The sequence below is a fragment of the Momordica charantia genome (assembly GCF_013281855.1).
Source record: "Momordica charantia cultivar OHB3-1 chromosome 4 unlocalized genomic scaffold, Mcharantia_2.0 BLBB01000004.1, whole genome shotgun sequence".
NCBI lineage: Eukaryota > Viridiplantae > Streptophyta > Magnoliopsida > Cucurbitales > Cucurbitaceae > Momordica > Momordica charantia.
Window position 1 is genome coordinate 10416535 of NW_028275162.1, and position 18760 is coordinate 10435294.

Below are 18760 nucleotides of genomic sequence, written 5' to 3' on the forward strand. Positions count from 1 at the left end.
CCCTGCGATACTCAATTCGGCTACTGGAGGAGGATGGTCCCTTATCCTTGGACTTGACATCAGGCCTCCTCGTCTCCTGGTTCAATTTCTTCTGGTCGATCCGCTTCTCAGATCGGCCAGTTTTGGTTCGGAGTAGCTCCTGTCCATCAATGACTTTTTTCGCCTTCTGCAATACTTCGGCGAAGGTGGCTGGAGCCTCCTCTCCAAGTTTTACTGTCAAGGTCTCATCGGCCAGGCCGGTGAGGAAGTAGCACATGGCCGAGTCATCGGAGCAGTGCGCGACCTTCAGCTGCTCCTCCTAGAACCTTGTGACATATTCTCTCAGCGTCTCACCTTCCTTCTGTCTGATGGTGGCGAGGTGAGTTGCTGTTTTCCTATCGTAGTGCCGAGAAGAGAATTGGCTGATGAACTCCTTTCTCAGCTGAGAATAGGTTGATATCGACCTAGCCGGCAGTCTCCGGTACCACAGGCGCGCGCTGCCGGTAAGCGCGATCTGGAAGGCGCGACATTTTATTGCATCTGTTGCCACTTGAAAGTCCATGAGGCCCTCGAAGACCTCAACATAGTCTTTAGGGTCCTTAAACCCATCATAGGGCTTCATGGTGGGAGTCTTGAACTTCGGAGGGATTGGGGCTTCCATAATATCCGAAGTGAATGGCGATTCTCCCAAGTCGCCATCGGCAAACGAGCTCTCCTTCTTCTCACACCTGGCTTTGAGTGCCTCGACCTACTCGTCGAACCTGTGTTTCATCAGGTCGAACTCTTCCCTGGTGATCACAGATTCTGGTGTTAAGGGCTTATACTTTGACTGAGCCTTAAGGTCGAAGTTGGAGAACTCTCAGGAGTAGGAAGGAGAATCTTCCGGTTCCCGAGAGGCTTTCTTCTTCTTATCAGTGAGGTGCTTTCTAAGATCATCGTCTCGCAAGCTGTAATCCACCCCTTCATTGTTAGGAATGGGCTCGCGATCACCAGGTTGGATAGATGGAGTTCTCTTTTCACCGGGTGCGCTTGGGGCCCTAGAGGGGGACGCAGTTCAGTTAGCACGCGTTGCCTCGGCGTACATTTCTTCCATTGTGCGCAATCGATGGCGCATATCATCCAACTCGCGCTAGAGTGTAGACAGAGCTTCAGGGTCTGCTGTCTGGTTGGCCCTTTGGGAGGTCTTTCTCGACGTCCCTCCTCGGCCTCTGTTGGCTTTTGAGGGTTTCGGGTGAGCAGGTGGTAGCTCTTGGTTCGTATGGCGGGAAGAGCTGCGCGGCAGATCTCCCTCTCGCCCTGCTCGGACCTGGTCCTCGACTATTCTTGCATCGATGTCTCGCTGAGGGCCATTATCAGCGTTTACACCCCTCTGTTCTATCGTATTGGCAGAGTTTGCTGGATGCACCATCTTTGCGTATATTTTTTTTTTAGATCGGGATGACTTAAGATGTCCTCCCCCACAGACGGCGCCAAATGTTTATGCAGGAATTTGCACAACAGTTCTTCACGAATCGAGCTCGAACCCGGTCTCTGGTTCCGACCTGAACACTAGAGTGGACCTGCACAAGAGGGTAAGGACTCCGACGCTCAAGTCAGTATAGATCGGACTCCTTATTTAGTTCGAGGTGAGATTCGATACCTGAGCGTGAAATGAAGCCCTCTATTTATAGGTAATGGATCCGACAGTACACACGACCGGCGGTTACATGTCTTTTCTTATATCGGACATGTTGAGTTCCGAGCAGGTCGGACCTCAGTCAGGTCGAACTTTGGTGCCCATACTTCATCTTTTAAGGGGCAAACCCGGTCACCTCGGTGGGGCCGAGGTGGACCTAAGCAATCCTTTTTATCTAATTTCTTCAAACACGAATAAGGGTCCTCCACGTGTCCCGGGTACGTTTACCCCCAAACAGTGATGATCGCTAAAGCTATCGTTCTTGGGTTTCGGATATGAGGTGTCATTTGAAGCTTTAGACAAATGTGTTATTGAGATATTCGACATGTGGTTTATGCATTTTTCAATATTTAAGAGCTTAATTATAAAGTGTTCATATGTTTAGGAGGTGATTGATCAAACATAAAGTTTGAGGGTACAATTATTTCCATTCTTATTATTTGGAAGTGATTTTTGTATATTGAAATGCTCACTGCCGGTTGTGGGAACGACGCGAGCCGGGTCTGCAATTTCTCGGATAATAAATTATTTCATATTCATATACTTTATTTTAATAGAAATGTTTTTCTTTTACAAGATTTTAATATAAAGGTTAAATTATAATTCATAATAGCACATATAGATGGAATACAAAAATAAATAAATAAAAACGGACTATTAGAATCCTTACACATGCTAAGAATATTGCTTATGTATTCCACCGTACAATAGGAGCAAGAAAGACCATGTACACGTGGCACACAACTTTTGATTGTGTTGCCCACCGACTTTGAAATATGTTTCTTAAATTTATTATGAATAAATCCTTTTCAACCAAATAGATATGGGCTATAAGTATATATTATAGTTTTTAAGTATATAATATATTTTAAATCTCTACCCCTTAAAAGTAAATAAATAAATATTAACATAAAATTTTAGTTCTTCATAAATTATGTTACCACTCGACCAAGTCAATCCAACCAGACTTGGCTAAGCCAATTCTTCGCCTTATTCGAGGAGCCTCATCCTATAAATAAGATGTCATTGGTGTCGTGATAAGTAATTGGTGTCTTCAAGCAAGGTTGAATTTGACATAATTGTCTACTTAATTTAAATAAAATCAATATTTAATCTTCAAAAAAGTTTGCACCATAAAAAGAATAAATTCCACACAATTATTATTTTTCAATAACTTATGCCCCGTTTAATTCATGACTAATTTTTTTAAATAAATAATTCCGCATATAAAGTGAAATGAATTCTTTGTTTCCCTATTTTCTTTTTTAGTACAGCATTCTTCATTTTCACTATATGTGAGAGCATATTTGGTTGTAGATTGAAAAAAAAAACTTTATATCTAAATTTTTAATTTGAAAATAGTATTTAATTATAATTTAGAAACACGTGTAATAATAAATTGATAAATTTTATCTTATTAACAAAAGAAATCTATCCTAATGAAGAAAATTTATTGTATTATTTATTTTATTGAGTACAATAAGTAGAGGGAGGAACGAATTCATTATCTATGGGCTAGAGACAGTTGAAATAAGTTTATGTTCGCTTAAAGATACTTAAAATTAAATTATACATTTAAATAAAAACAAGGGTTTAGTATTTATATTATTTATTCAAATAAATAATTTAAATTCAATATCCATTTCTATAAATAATTCAATTTAAAAATTTTAATATATATAATGTAAAAAATATATATCGAGGAAGGTAACAAAATGAAGAATCTAACTTGCAAACCGGAGAAAATATCATAATTATTTTCCAAAAAAATTTTGAAAACAAAGAATATCATTTTATCATTAAAAAAATAACTATTTTGGATCATTTTATGGTTTCTTTTGTATTCATTATTTTTTATTTTTGGATTAAAATAATATTCTAATTCCTTTACTTTTTGCTTTTGCTCATTTTTATACTTTTAAAATATTTATTTTGGTTCGTTTACTTTCAACTTTGGTTCATTTTAGTATATATTTTCAAAATTTTATTTTAATCCCAAAATCTTTAAGAGGTGACTATTTTGATTCCTTAATTTTAATTTCAATCTTATTTTTCTATTACAATTCAATGCTGACCCTATCGTCAATATATTTTTTGAAATATAATCATGAATTTATATTAAAAGATTTTCGTTATAGATAAAATTTGTGTTAAAATTTTGAAAATAGAAATCAAAATGGCCATTTTTAAAGTACAATAATCAAAAGAATATTTTAGATACACAGTGACCAAAATAAATAAAAGCAAAAAAGTATAAATTCTAATTTTTAAAATACAAAAATCAAAATGAAATTTTATCAGACCAAAATAGTATTTTAAACTAAATCATAAAAGCCGGCTTAAATGAAAATTTGACCACCCAAATGAGTTGTATATCCAATCGCTTGAATCAAATCAACTTCGTTTAGCTCACACTTGGATCAACATTGAACACTGTTTGATCCCTGAATTTTAGGGATTAAAATGGAAATAGCACAAGTTTGGGGACCAAAAAATAAAAATTCAACTCAGAGAACCAGGTCAGCCATCAACACACCTCCTAACTTGGTCCTTCATTTGCTTAATCCTCTCCAATGGAAAAGAGACGAAGACAGAGACTGTGCGGCAGTGAATCGAAACAGCCAACGGAAAAGGCGTAGAGAATGTGATGAGAGTAGAGATTTCACAAATCAAATTCAAGCATTCAATCAAATCCGAGTTCACAAAAACGCGTTGATCATTGTTCAACCTTTTCTCAATTTCTAAGGAACTTCTCAAAAGGATTGTTCCTCTACCGAAAAGGCTTCAAGAAAGGGGACAACAGACTCCGACAAGAAACGTCCACAAATTAAATTTTCACACTATTTTAATTTGTACATCTGCCAGTGAAATAGCAACGAAAAGCAAAATCGATTAGGCAACAGGCGAGAACATCAGTGAAATCGTAATTACAGAAACAGCGAAAAAGAGTTCAGAAGGATTTTATACTTTACATACATATATATGCACACGCTCAGTTAGGTTTCGATTCCGAAAAATCAGCGAACAAAAAAGTTAGAGAAGAAATGATCCAGAGGATACACAATCGATTACGCTCAGCGATTTACCTTCCATTCAATTGACGGAGATAACAGGCTTCGTCAATTTGTAAATCTCGTAGACGGAACGCGACCGGCGCTTCCTCCGCCTCCGATTCGCACCGTCTCCGATTTCTTCAAAGATATCTTCTATCAGAGTGGTGGTACCTGCGCCGCCGTGGCTGCTACGGCTAATTCCGGCCTCTTCCATTATTCCGGCGTGGTTCTTGGCGCTGGTGGCGGAGGCGATGGATTTGCCGTCGCTGCAACTGGTACAGCCGCTGATCTCGTCCTGGTTATCGGAGTCTTCGCTGAGATGTATAAGCTGTATGGCGACTTCGATTTCGGATTCGGAGAAGAAGGAGCTCTGGAATCTTCGATTATTGCAGGTGGAAGCTGATTTCGCCATTAGGGAGCGCACGTCCGTTGAAAGAAAGCGAGAGAGAGACGAAGGGTAAGTAATTGACGCAACACATACGATGCGTATAAATTACAAAGAAAAAGAAATAAGTCGGTTTGAATTTTTTTAATTATTATTAACTTAAAAAGGTTTAAATTACATTTTTGCCCTCTAAATTTTCACATTATTTCATTTTTACTCCACCAACTTTTTAAACATACTAGTTAGATTCACGTGCACACGTAGTTTAGACATTTTGAAACATAATATTTTGAGGTGAAATTTTACCTTTGAATGAATATATAAAAAAAGCTAAGAATTCTTTAAAATAATAATAATAATTGGACTATTATTACATGATAAATAAATAAAAGTTAAGAAATATTATTTTAACACAATTATTGTTTATTAAATAATTAATTATTAATTTTCTTCACAGTTGAAAAGTATAATTTATTTTTTATAAAACTAAAATATATACTGGTCAAACTTTGTATGAAATTAAGAGTGAAAGATGTCTAAACAACTCAAAAAATATGTTATATTATACAATAAAATTTTTTCTTCATTCATAAAAAAATATATATTTTACCATCAAACGGACCTTAGCTTTTTAAAAAGATTTGCCTCTTATTTTTAACTTTTTTTTTTATGAATTTGCTTCTTATTATTATTTTCAATAATACTTCAAAATTTTTATCAAAATTTTATTTATAATATATTCAATCAAGGAAAGTAAGACATTAAACAAATTTGGAAAAAGTGAATGATACCATAAAATTGTATCATTACAAATATCAGGAAAAATAAATCATATACATGGTGTACAAAGTTCCTAGTATGACAATATATTGGAAAAAAAAATAACATCAGTTTGGAGCAATCCCTTATCTCGGATCGTAGATGCTAACGAGGCAGGAATCGAAGTGGGGGACCTCTCTAACGCCTGTGTCTATCTCCTATCAAGTATGCTCCCCGAGACATAGAATTCCCATCAATGAAGTCAGAGTGTGGGACTAAGCCTTCCGAATGATAAAGACAGAAAAGTGTTTCATTTCGTTGGAAAAACCAATGCAAATATCATATTGACTTTCTCTCGCCTACTTCTAAGTCTTGATAGAAAAGGTTGGAGAGAGTGACTTTATGAAATTCTCTTCTTCAAAGCCCCACCCCTCTTTTCCCCCCTTTAATGAAAGACCTCACCTCGCTTCCTATTCATTTGTGGGTCGGGACCCCCCTGCCTTGATTGAAAGGATGGCTTCTTTTTTCTCAAGATCAAGATGTGATTTCGAAGAATCCAGCAACCAACAAATCCGTAGCCCAGGTGACTCACACCTCCCTCTCGGCCAAATGAAATGGGATGAATTAAATCAAGGGAGGCATCCTTATCAATGGGTAGAAGGAATAAATACAATTTTGAATGTTTTACTTATGTACAAACATTAGATTTTTCAGTCATTCATTGAATGATAAATCACTACAAGTGACGGAGATACATGATTTTCATCATATAATAATACAGATATTGCAATAGAAAAGAAAAAGGGAGGTTTGTGATGATTTTTAAATCTTTTATACTAGGTAATCTAGTATCTTTATGCATGAAGATAATCAATTCGGTCGTTGTAGTCGGACTCTATTATGGATTTCTGACCATATTCTCCATAGGGCTCTCTTATCTCTTCCTTCTCCGAGCTCGGGTTATGGAAGAAGGAACCGAGAAGAAAGTATAGCACCAACAGGTTTTATTACGAGACAACTCATGATGTTCATATCAATCTATTATGCGCCTCTACATCTAGCATTGGGTAGACCTCATACAATAACTGTCATAGCTCTACCGTATCTTTTGTTTCATTTCTTCTAGAACAATCACAAACACTTTTTTGTTTATGGATCTACTACCATAAACTCAATGTGTAATCTTAGCATCCGATGTGTATTTTTGAATAATCTCATTTTTCAATTATTCAACCATTTCATTTTACCAAGTTCAATGTTAGTCAAATTAGTCAACATTTCTATGTTTCGATGCAACAACAAGATGTTATTTGTAACAAGTAGTTTTGTTGGTTGGTTAATTGGTTACATTTTATTCATGAAAATGGGTTGGATTGATATTAGTCTGGATACAACAAAATAATTGAAATTTCTACAATGACTGCAAACCTTCTGATAGCATTTGAGAATACATATTTTTGTTGTACCCCAAAAATGCATTTTTGTTATAATTAGTGGGAAAAAATTATTCTGTTGATACATTCGAATAATTAAATGTTTTACCATTAGTAAACTGGATTTTTTGTCATAACCAGAATTTTCCAACAAAATGGATCCATTTAAAAAATGATCATGAGAAAATGCATAAATATACTCCCGAAAGATAAGTTGGTATAGGTAGTCACGTTGTCGAGATTTCTCAAGTTCTAAATATCCTTGAAATTCCTCTATTTAAAATTTAATTTGAACCGGAGATACTATAATGGATTTATTGGGTTATCAAATGATACATAGTGCGATACAGTCAAAACAATGTGTTGATGCGTGGATTTTGACCCTCCGGTTCTTCTTCTCGTACACACCTAACTCGACGATAAAGGAACCGATACCTGCAAAACCAAATCGATCTAAACCGGTGTGACCTTAGTCACACGGGCTCCGATGCTTAAGTTAGCGAGGGAGAGTTGAGAAACTAGTTAGCTAGAGATAAGTCACTTGCCTGTATATGGTTAGGCTGCACTGCTATTTATAGCTGTGAGGGTGGTTCTAGAACCTTATGTAGTTGAGCCCTAATTTAGAGTTGCAAGGACCAATGATTGGCCTCGGCCCTGAATAGGTGTGTTTAACCTCCTGATGTAGATCCGAGTGGAGGAGGCTCAAATGATACCTTGGCCCGAAGGCGAAGGTGAGAAGTAGGCGCCTCGGCGCCAGGAGGTCTCAGCGCTGTGACGGCCTCGGCGCTAGGTCGTCCTTTGGGCCGGCCCGTTATGTCGCAGGTCGGTCTCCCCCAGTCGATGATCTCGGGCTTCAATTTCTTGTCTCGTTTCGAATCGTTTTTGTTCTCTATAAAAATGGCCCCCACTCTCAAAACAGAAGACGAATAATTGTGTTAAGATCTTTGTTTTGAGAGTACCTGTCACTTATCGTTACCACGATATCACTCTATAACATCGCCTAATTTATATGTATATTAGTGGCTAATAATGTCAAGGTTTCTAACGCATAGAGCTTCTACCAAAAAGCTTTTGATCCAATTTTGGATTTTAGCTGCTTGGTTCCTACCACTGGTTTTGTGCCTTGAGCTTGTCGATAGTATTCATGAATTGGAAGCTTTTTCCAATTTTTTTGGCCACAATCAAGTCTCCTGAGTCGGGTTGTATTCTCATCTGTGTTTAAACCATTTACTTTTGACCTTGGGGTCTAACTTTAACAGAACTAATGTTGATACCTTTAGATTTCTAACTTGCTTGGCTTTTTATGCCAAACAGTTTTATATCCTGTATTTTTTTGCTTTAGTTTTGACCATGCTAAGCCGTTGCTTTTTGCCTGTTTGGCTTGCTTCTAGGTCTTTCCCAATTTTGAGTTTCTTGATTGGTCGTAGATATGTAGATATTCATATGATGCGCCCTGCTTGAGAAATTTATTTCATAATGAACATAAAAACTCAAGTATCACGTCGAATGTCGAAGACTTTATTAGTAGGAAGATCGTCCTGTCGAAGATTTAGTTACAATAACTTTATTTGGTCCAAATAATTGAAAAACATAAAAATGTCTTAGAAATATGTCGAACTAGTGGTAGTATCTTTTGAGGTGCTGAGCGTGCCATGGGTGTAGTAAGGCCTTCCCCCATTGGTCTTCGAGAGCATAAGTGCCTGTTCGAACCACTTTAGTGACTTTGTATGGGCCCTCCCATGTTGGCCCGAATGCCCCGTTAGTTGAATCTTTGGTATTAAGCATAATCTTTCTTAACACTAAATCACCTTTGTTAAAGTCACGCTTCTTAACTTTCGAGTTGTAGTATCGAGCTATATGATTTTTGTACTCAGTCGTTCGTAGTCGTGCTGTTTCTCGATGTTCTTCTAATAGGTCGAGGCTGAGTTGCACAGACTCATTGTTGTCGGGTAGACTGAACTGCTCTACCCTTGGGGAGGGAAGACCAATTTCCACTGGCACCACTGCTTCAGAGCCAAATCATAGTGAAAATGGCGTTTCTCTCGTCGAAGTACAATGTGTTGTTCTATAGGCCCATAATGCATTGGGAAGTTGCTCTGCCCACAACCCTTTAAGCTTTCCTAATCTTGTTTTCAGAGTTCTTTTGATGATTTTGTTGACTGATTCAACCTGCCCATTAGCTTGCAGATGTGCTGACGAGGAACAGATGTGCTTAATGCCCAACTCCCTGCAAAATTCTCAAAAGGCAGCATTGTCGAACTGCTTCCCATTATCACTGATAATGGTGTAGGGTATTCCAAAGCGGCAAATTATGTGCTTCTAGATATAGTCGGTGACCTTTTTCTCAGTAATTGTAGCTAGGTCTTTAGCTTCGGTCGATTTAGTAAAATAGTCGATTGCCACCACTCCAAACTTGGTCTGGCCCTTTCCTAGTGGAAGGGGCCTATAAGGTCTATTCCCCCTGAGCAAAGAGCCAAGGACTCATTATGCTTGTTAGAGGCTCTGGCGGTTGCTTAGGTACTGTTGCAAACCATTGGTATTTGTCGCATTACGACATGTGACATATAATCTATTTTGCAGACTTTAGAATTAATTGAGGACCGCCTAAATTTGTGATTGGTCCCAAAAATAATCTTGACATTTATTTAAAATAATGACATGACACTCTATAATTGTTCAAAATTTATCGTTCAACCATCTTGAAATTTTGAATTTTGTTTCTAAAAGGTCTCTGAACTTTAAATTTTGTTTTGATAGTCTTTCACCTATTCGATAATTTGTAAAATTGACCTATTAAAAATAAAATTGAAAGTTTAGGATTCTATTAGACATCAATTTTAATTTTCTATCTAGTAATTATGCTAATATTTTAAAATGTCGAATAAGCCGAGGACCTACTAGACGCAAAATTGAAGATTCGAAAGCCTATTAGACAGGTTTTAATCAACAGACATATTAAATACAAAATTAAAAGTTTGTTTTAGAGTTTATGAACTTATTAAACCTAAATTGAAAAGTTTAATGATAAAACTTGTAATTTATCCTTCAATTTATAATATATTTGTAATTTTCACGTTATGGCTTGGGTTCTTGGTTTCATCGTGAAAATTTCAAATATTCTATTTTAGTAACTTAATTTTAAATATTTTGCTTTATTTTTTAAGCTTTGCATACAAAGTTATTCTAGTCATTGTCATTAATTTTTTAGTAATTATTTTCAGATGTTCCGCTTTAGACCCTGTTTACTGTTGTTCTAATTCGCAAGTGTACGAATCGTCATAAGTAATATAGAAGTAAGCAAAGTATGGTCTCCACAAGGAATGAATGATTACTAACTACCAAATTCTCCACTTCAATTTTATCTAAATGTCGAAAGATCAAATAGAATGAATAGAGAATTAATTCAAATCCTAATTCAATGAAAACAAGAAAACACACTAGTATCAAGATATAAGATAAAAAAATAGATAGTAAATTCTAGAGCATGACTTCACTGATATCTCCCTTTATTTCTCCGAACACTTTAATTGAAAACTATTGTAAACCAAGGTTGTTGGCAGGTTCTATTCTATTGACTCGATATTCTTTCTCAAGCAATAACGAGTTTCTTTGAAGAGTAGAGCACCTATATTTCTATGGCTACTCATGCAGTTCAAATACTCAAGCATGTAAAACCCAAAGATGCCATCAAATTTGCAAGAATATCTCTATCTCTTGCTCAAATAAAGGAGAACTATTAAGCCTAGCCAATAATCTTGTTTCTCAACCTCGATTTATGACAAAGAATCAATGTAAAGATTGGGCCAAATCCAAACAATACATTAAGAAAAGAAAAGTTCTCACAACCAATAAGTTTATACTAGAAATCAAATAAAGAACAAGGAGAAATAAAGTTTGATAAAGGCTACATCAACGCCCTAGAAAAGTGTAATTAGTTCATGCTATAATTCAAAAAGAAAATCTCAACAACATCATTGAAGGAATTTGAAGCTAAAGGAGAGAAAGAAGAAGAGAAAGAAAACAAACTCGGCGATCTCTCGAGCCTCTGTTCTTCGCGTTCCTTCCAATCTTCTCAAAATCCCAACTTTTCTCTCTAAAAACGTTATGCTTCTATGTTTTTCCTCCCCGGTGGCTAGGGCTAATATGAGATATTTAACAATATTCTGTTGCGAGCACCTAGGCACCCAATTTCGGTGCCTATGCGCCCAAACACGTGCCAGCAAAAACCCCGCTTCCAACTTCATAGCACCTAGGCGCCCAACATTCTGCAAGCCGGTGCTAACATTCTGCCATTTTGTCAATTTTCGGCGCCTAGGCGCCCAACGCACTGGAATTTGGTTCGCTTTTGCTTCTTTATTTGCTATTTTTCTCCTCTTCATCAACTCAAGTCCTACAAAAGAAATAAATTCTAAAAACGATTAAACTACCTAAAGGAAATGTCGGTAAAAACTATAAAATGACTCAAAAACACCCTAAATTACTAGAGCCAAAAGTCACTTGTCAAAATACCCCAAAACTTATCATTTTGCTCGTCCTCGAGCAAAGAAAAACAATCAAAGAAATTTAACCACTAAGTATTATTGAGTAGAGATAGACTCAAGCTTCACAAACAACACTTTCTTACTACAAAAGAAAATGAAACTAAGCTCAAACAAAGCCGAAACTCTTTTAACCAACAAGATAATTTTTCTCCATTTTAGGCTCTATACGTGTGTGTGTGCACAATTCTTCATAAATTACCATCTCTCATCCCAAAAACAAATTTTATGCACAAGAAAACTTAACCATTTCACATCAAGCTACATGCAAAATACTAAATAGCATCACAATTCTAGGATAGGCAAGAATTCGCTCATATGTCGTCTCAGGAAAGAAATCAAAACTTTAGCATCTCTCATTCTTATAAGCCAAGTCAACATGAGCCATGAATGCTTAAATGATAAAGAGTTTTCTGAATCCAATATTTTCCTAACTTAAAAATTTTTCAAACACTAAAGAATCTACACACTTCCCTTCTGTTTCAACAATTTTTAAACTTATAAGACTAGAGGACTGGCTACTAGCTCTGTAGCTTAAGGAACACGTTCGCGACCCTCCACTACAGTCACTTATAAAGATCTATAAGTAATTGACAAAATCATAATATATCGACAATGGGTTGCACGAGGTTACACTAGATTATGTAACTATTACTACTGAGATCGCTAAAAAGCCACCCATAGCTTACTGCTAGCAGAGTGTCTATAAGCAAGACACGGAAATATAAGTTCATTTTCTTTCCTCTCTATTTTTTTTCTGCTTTTTTTCTTTCTCCTCACTTAATTTTGCTAAATTTTTCCCGTCTCTTATTTTCTCAAAAGCAAATGGTATGCAAAAATACGAATATGATTTTTCTATTTTTATTTTTTATTATTTTTTTCTGAAAAGTAAAATAAACATGTTCTTTCTAAAAAAATAAAGTAGCAAAATACACTGGGAGGCAGTGTCATCATTGGGAAAAAATATTTGAAAGCGCAGAAGAAATGTTAAACATTTAGGACAAGGACTTTTCTTTAAAAGTTCAAGTTTAGGAAATACTAGCAGAATAACCTCATTAAACAAATGGGTTGCACGTGCTCCACTGGATTGACCTCTATTGTGCTTGGTAAATTACCAGGAAGCCTATCCACCATCATGTTGGCAAGTTGACCAACTTGTACCTCTAAGTTACGAATAGAAGCTGCTTACTTTTGGAAGTTAGTCTTTATTTCAGACATGAACTAAGTTGTAGTGTTTGCCAATTGTACCATTACCTTTTCAAGGCTAGATTTATTCTCTGGTTGTTGAAATCCAGGTGGTGGAGTAGGATTCTGACTCTGATTTTGCCTCCATGAGAAGTTAGGATGATTGCACCAACCTGGCTTATAGGTGTTGGAATAAGGGTTATTTGGCTGGCAATTAAAATTCCCAACAAACTGAACTTGCTCATGTTGGCCTTGCATAAATTGGTTCCCCACTTGACAATCTTCACTATGATGGTTACCACGACAATATTCACAAAATATAGGTGGTGTTTGAATTGCATTTACCGCAAGCTGACTTGATTGAAGTTGCTTGGTAAGGGAAGCAACCTGCATGGTCAATGCAACAATAGCATCCACCTCATTTACTCCCATCGGCCTTTTCTGAGCTAACCTCTCACTATGTCACTGTTAGTTGTTCAGTGTCATTTCCTCCCGTAAATCATATGTTTTGTTCGGCTGTGAAATTGTTGGTTTTTGGACAAGTGAATAGTACTTTGGTTATCACAGTAGATTTTTACCTTTGACTTATCAAAACCAAAGTCCTTTAAAAGTCCCTTAAGCCATAATGCTTCTTTTACTGCTTCTGAAAGTGCTATGAACTCTGCTTCTGTTGTTGAAAGAGCTATTACGGATTGTAATGTAGCCTTCCAACTGATCACATTTTCACCCACTAGAAATTAGTAGCCTGAAAGTGACCTTCTTTTATCTAGGTCTCCAGCATAATCTAAATCTACGTATCCATAGAGTTGTAGTTTTTGTTCAGTGGCCTTTTTATAAGTAAGACCTAGGTTTTCAGTCCCTTTAAGGTATCTTAGGACATATTTTGCTGCTTCCCAATGTCTTTTTCCAGGGTTCGACATGTATCTGCTTATTATACTAGATGAATAGGCCAAATATGGTCTTGTGCATATCATTAGGTACATTAGGCTCCCTACAACACTGGAATATGGGACAGAATTAATATACTTGATATGCTCATAGTCATTTTCTGTAGGGCAGTTTCCTGATGACAGTTTGAAATGTTGTGCTATAGGGATTTTTACTGCTTTAACCTCATTCATGCCAAATTTTGATAGGATTCTTCTGATATAGGGACCCTGATTTATTTTAAGAAGGCATTCTCTTTTCTTCCTAGTTATCTTCATTCCTAGGATTTTTCTTGCTTCCCCTAAATCCTTCATATCAAATTCGGCTTTTAGGCTTTCTTTAACATACTTCAAATCTTCCTTTCTTTTACCAGCCAACAACATATCGTCTTCATATAGTAGAAGGAAGATTGCTTCTTGTTTTGAGGTTGATTTAACATAAAAACAACTGTCATATGCACTTCGGTTGAAACCAATTTTTATTACAAATTCATCAAACCTGTAATACCAACACCTTGGTGATTGTTTTAATCCATAAAGAGCTTTGTTTAGTAAACATACCTGTTTTTCTTGGCCCTTTTCAACGTCTCCTTCAGGTTGCTTCATGAATATAGTCTCTGTCAAGTGGCCATATAGGAATGCAGTTTTTACATCTAGTTGTTCAAGTTCTAACCCTTCTTGAGTCACCAATGATAAAAGCATTCTTATGGATGTATGCTTAACCACGGGAGAAAAAACTTCTGTGTAATCAATGTCTTCTCTTTGTGTATATCCTTTTGCAACCAACCTTGCTTTATATCTCGGTTGTTGCACTCCGGGAATCCCCTCTTTATATTTGTATATCCATTTTGATGATATTTGTTTGTATCCTTCTGGTAATGGTACTAGAGTCCAGGTTTCATTAACCTCAAGAGATTGCATTTCCTCGTTCATGGCATCAATCCAGTTGATTGCATTTGGGCCATTTATTGCCTCTTGGAAATTTTGAGGCTCATCATCATTTATTGTACGGGCTACATTTAAAGCTGCTGCAATGACATTTGTTTCTGCATATCTTTTAGGTGGAACTATCCTTCTTCTTTGTCTGTCCCTAGCAAGAGAATAATCTGCTAAATCAATGGGTTCTTCTATTTCTTCTTGTATTTCTGGTTCTTCTTCTGTGGCATCAGTAATTGTTTGATTTCTTTCATTTTCTGATGTACTGGATGTCTCCACCTCAATTATTGCTTTATCAGATCTGTTTGTGTCTGAATTCAACAATTCTTGATACATGAACATATCTTGCTCCCTAAAAACCACATCTCTGCTATTTATGCATCTTCTATCGGTAGGATGCCATAGTCTATATCCTTTAACTCCTTCTATAAACCCAACGAACATGCATCTTACTGCTCTAGGTTTCAATTTTCCCTGATTTACATGGACTAAGCCAATACATCCAAAGAATTTAAGATTATCTAACTTTGGAGGGTGTTTTGTCCATTTTTCTTCAGGTGTGATAAACTCATTGGCAGTGTGAAGACTTCTGTTTATGGTATAGACTGCATAGGATCCTGCTTCTGCCCAAAATTTCTCTGGAAGATTTGCATCTGACAGTAAGCATCTTATTCTCTCTGTTATTGTCCTATTTAGCCGTTCAGCCACACCATTCTATTGGGGAGTATGTCTAACTGTTTTATGATGGGTTATACCATTTTCTTTGCAGAACCTATTAAATTCTTCCCCACAATATTCAAGGCCATTATCAGTTCTGAGGTATTTTATAGATCTTGAGGTTTGATTTTCTACTTGTTTCCTCCAATCTTTGAATTTTTCTAGTGTTTGATCCTTAGTTTTTAGGAAATAAATCCATGTTTTTCTAGAGAAATCATCAGTTATGGTGAGAAAGGACCTTGACCCACTTAGAGATGGAGTTTGAGTTGGTCCCCATAAGTCTGAATGTACATAATCAAGTATCCCCTTAGTGACATGTTCACCTTTCTGGAAGCTTTGTCTTTTAGCTTTCCCAAGTACACAGTGTTCACAGAAATTAAGTTTTTCACTTATCCCCTTTGGTAGTATGCCCTGTTTAGCTAGTTCTTGGAGACCTTTTGCACTAATGTGTGAAAGACGTTTGTGCCAAAGAACTCCCATAGTCAGACTGCCTTCAGTGACAAGTAGAGCCTCCCCTGATGATTCAATGTCTTTGATTACATAAAGCCCATTCTCCAACTAGTACTATTTTTGTATCTTTTCTTACCTCAAGAGTACCTCCCTGACCGCTCTATTCGCATCTAATTGAGTCTAGCATTCAGAGTGAGATAAGATTTCTTTTGAGATTAGGAACATGTCTTACATTTTGAAGTAACTTTAGTGAACCATCTTTCATTTTCAAGGAAACAGTACCTATACCAACAACCTTACATACATCATTATTTCCCATATAAACTGATCCACCATCATATTCTCTGTAAGTTTCAAACCAAGATTTCGTAGGTGTCATATGAAAAGAGCACCCTGAGTCAAGTACCAAATCTAAATTCTCATGAGTTTTATCTGTATATGCTTTATGATCGGTTGCTGCCAAGACATCTGAATAGGTAAAAGCATTTTCTCCTACTGAGGCTTCTGTTGGTTTCCTTTTCTTATTCTTCCCATTTTGCTTTCTTTTGAGGAAAAAACAGTCCTTCTTTAGATGTCCCTCTTTATGGCAATAGCTGCACTTAATCTTCGATTTTCCTCTGTCTTCTTGCTTATTCTTGTAGTCTTTCCAACCATTTTTATTCTTACCTTTTGCAAAATGACCTTCTGCATTGGGAGTTTCTCTTTTTGTTGCCATTAATTCCAGTTCTTTTGTTTTCACTGCTGATATGATTGCATCAGTAGTGATTAATTCCCTTCCATATTTCAAAGCCACTTTGACTTCTTTATAAGCGTCTGGAAGTGAATTTAACAGAATAAACGCCTCATTTTCGTCACCGATTTTTTCTCCAAGATTTTTGAATTCTGAGGATAACTTCTTGAAATCATCAAGATTCTCACTAAGAGACTTTGTGTTATCCATTTTGTATGTAAAGAATTTTTCTCTCCAGTATACCTTATTTGGTAAGTCCTTGGAGTTGAAAATTTCATCTAGCCTGTTCCATACCTTGTATGCAGTGTCTAAGTCGATTACTTGCCTTAAGACACTGTCACTCAGATTGAGGATGATTGTACCATAGGCTAGTTCTTTCATGGTTTCTTTTTCTTCTGCTTTCATCGACTGTGGCAATTTTGATGGATCAAGAATGGCTTTTGATGCCTTTTGCTGTCCAAGAATGGCTTTAATCTTGACCTTCCATAGATCAAAATTTCCCTTTCCGTCGAACTTTTCAATCTCATACCTTGCTACTGCCATGTCTGAAAGCTTGATTCTTGAGATGTTACAGAGTTCCTTCACACCAAGCTCTGATACCAGTTTTGTTAGGGATCGAGGAACCTCACACTCACAAAACCAAATTTCAAGGAACAATTAACAGATGAGAGAAATGGAGAAGGAGAAGAAGACACACAAGTTTAGAGTGGTTCAGCCAAATTGGCTTACATCCACTATGAGGCAGCTTTCTTTCTCTATTATCTTGGAGGTGAAAAAAACAGAGATACAAACCACAACCATTCTATCCTAGAGAGAGGTATTTATAGATGATCTCTCTTTATGCTTTCTTTTTACAAAATAGAATGTTTTGAGATTACCCAACTTACAGTTGGTTTTACTGCGGTAAAGCATTTTACATATTCTAAACCAAGGTTGTTGGTGGGTTCTATTCTATTGACTCGATATTCTTTCTCAAGCAATAACAAGTTTCTTTAAAGAGTAGAGCACCTATATTCCTATGGCTACTCATGTAGTTCAAATATTCAAGCATGTAAAACCCAAATATGCCACCAAATTTGCAAGAATATCTCTATCTCTTGCTCAAATAAAGGAGAAATATCCAAACCTAGCCAATAATCTTGTTTCTCAACATTGATTTATGACAAAAAATCAATGTAAAGATTGGTCAAATCCAAACAATGCATTAAGAAAAGAAAAGTTCTCACAACCAATAAGTTTAGACTAGAAATCAAATAAAGAACAAGGAGAAATAAAGTTTGATAAAGGCTACATTAACGCCCTAGAAAAGTGTAATTAGTTCATGCTATAATTCAAAAAGAAAATCTTAATCAACTTCATTGAAGGAAGTTGAAGCTAAAGGAGAGAAAGAAAACAAATTCGGCGATCTCTCGAGCCTCTGTTCTTCGCATTCCTTCCAATCTTCTCAAAATCCCAACTTCTCTCTAAAAACATTATGCTCCACCGTTTTTCCTCCCCGACGGCTAGGGCTAGTATGAGATATTTAACAATATTCTGTTGCAAGTGCCTAGGCGCCCAATTTCGGCACCTAGACGCCTAAACACGTACTAGCAAAAACCCCGCTTCCAAGTTTGTAGCGCCTAGGCACGCAACATTCTGTCATTTTGTCAATTTTCTGCGCCTAGGCACCCAACGCACTAGAATTTGGTTCGCTTTTGCTTCTTTATTGGCTCTTTTTCTCCTCTTCATCAACTCAAGTCCTACAAAGAAAGAAATACTAAAAATAGTTAAACTACCCAAAGGAAATGTCGGTAAAAACTATAAAATGACTCAAAAACACCCTAAATTACTAGAGCCAAAAGTCACTTATCATTTACTTACTATAATTAAAATGATAATGAATCCAAATAAAAATTCATCATAATGAAATGAATGAGAACAAAGATTTTTTTTTTTAAATAAAATTTTTTTACTATGAATTGTTGAAATGAGAAACAGAACATACTGATGTTGTT

The 18760-nt window shown here is 36.3% G+C and overlaps 1 long non-coding RNA gene across 1 annotated transcript; it reads right to left on the bottom strand.

The window, feature by feature from the left end:
- Nucleotides 1-4352: 4352 nt before the first annotated feature.
- Nucleotides 4353-5315, bottom strand: LOC148211772 (uncharacterized). Its single transcript, XR_015790370.1, has 2 exons — nucleotides 4741-5315; nucleotides 4353-4512 (listed from the first exon to the last, which is right to left on the bottom strand). It is a non-coding gene; the product is annotated as an uncharacterized LOC148211772 (long non-coding RNA).
- Nucleotides 5316-18760: the final 13445 nt, after the last annotated feature.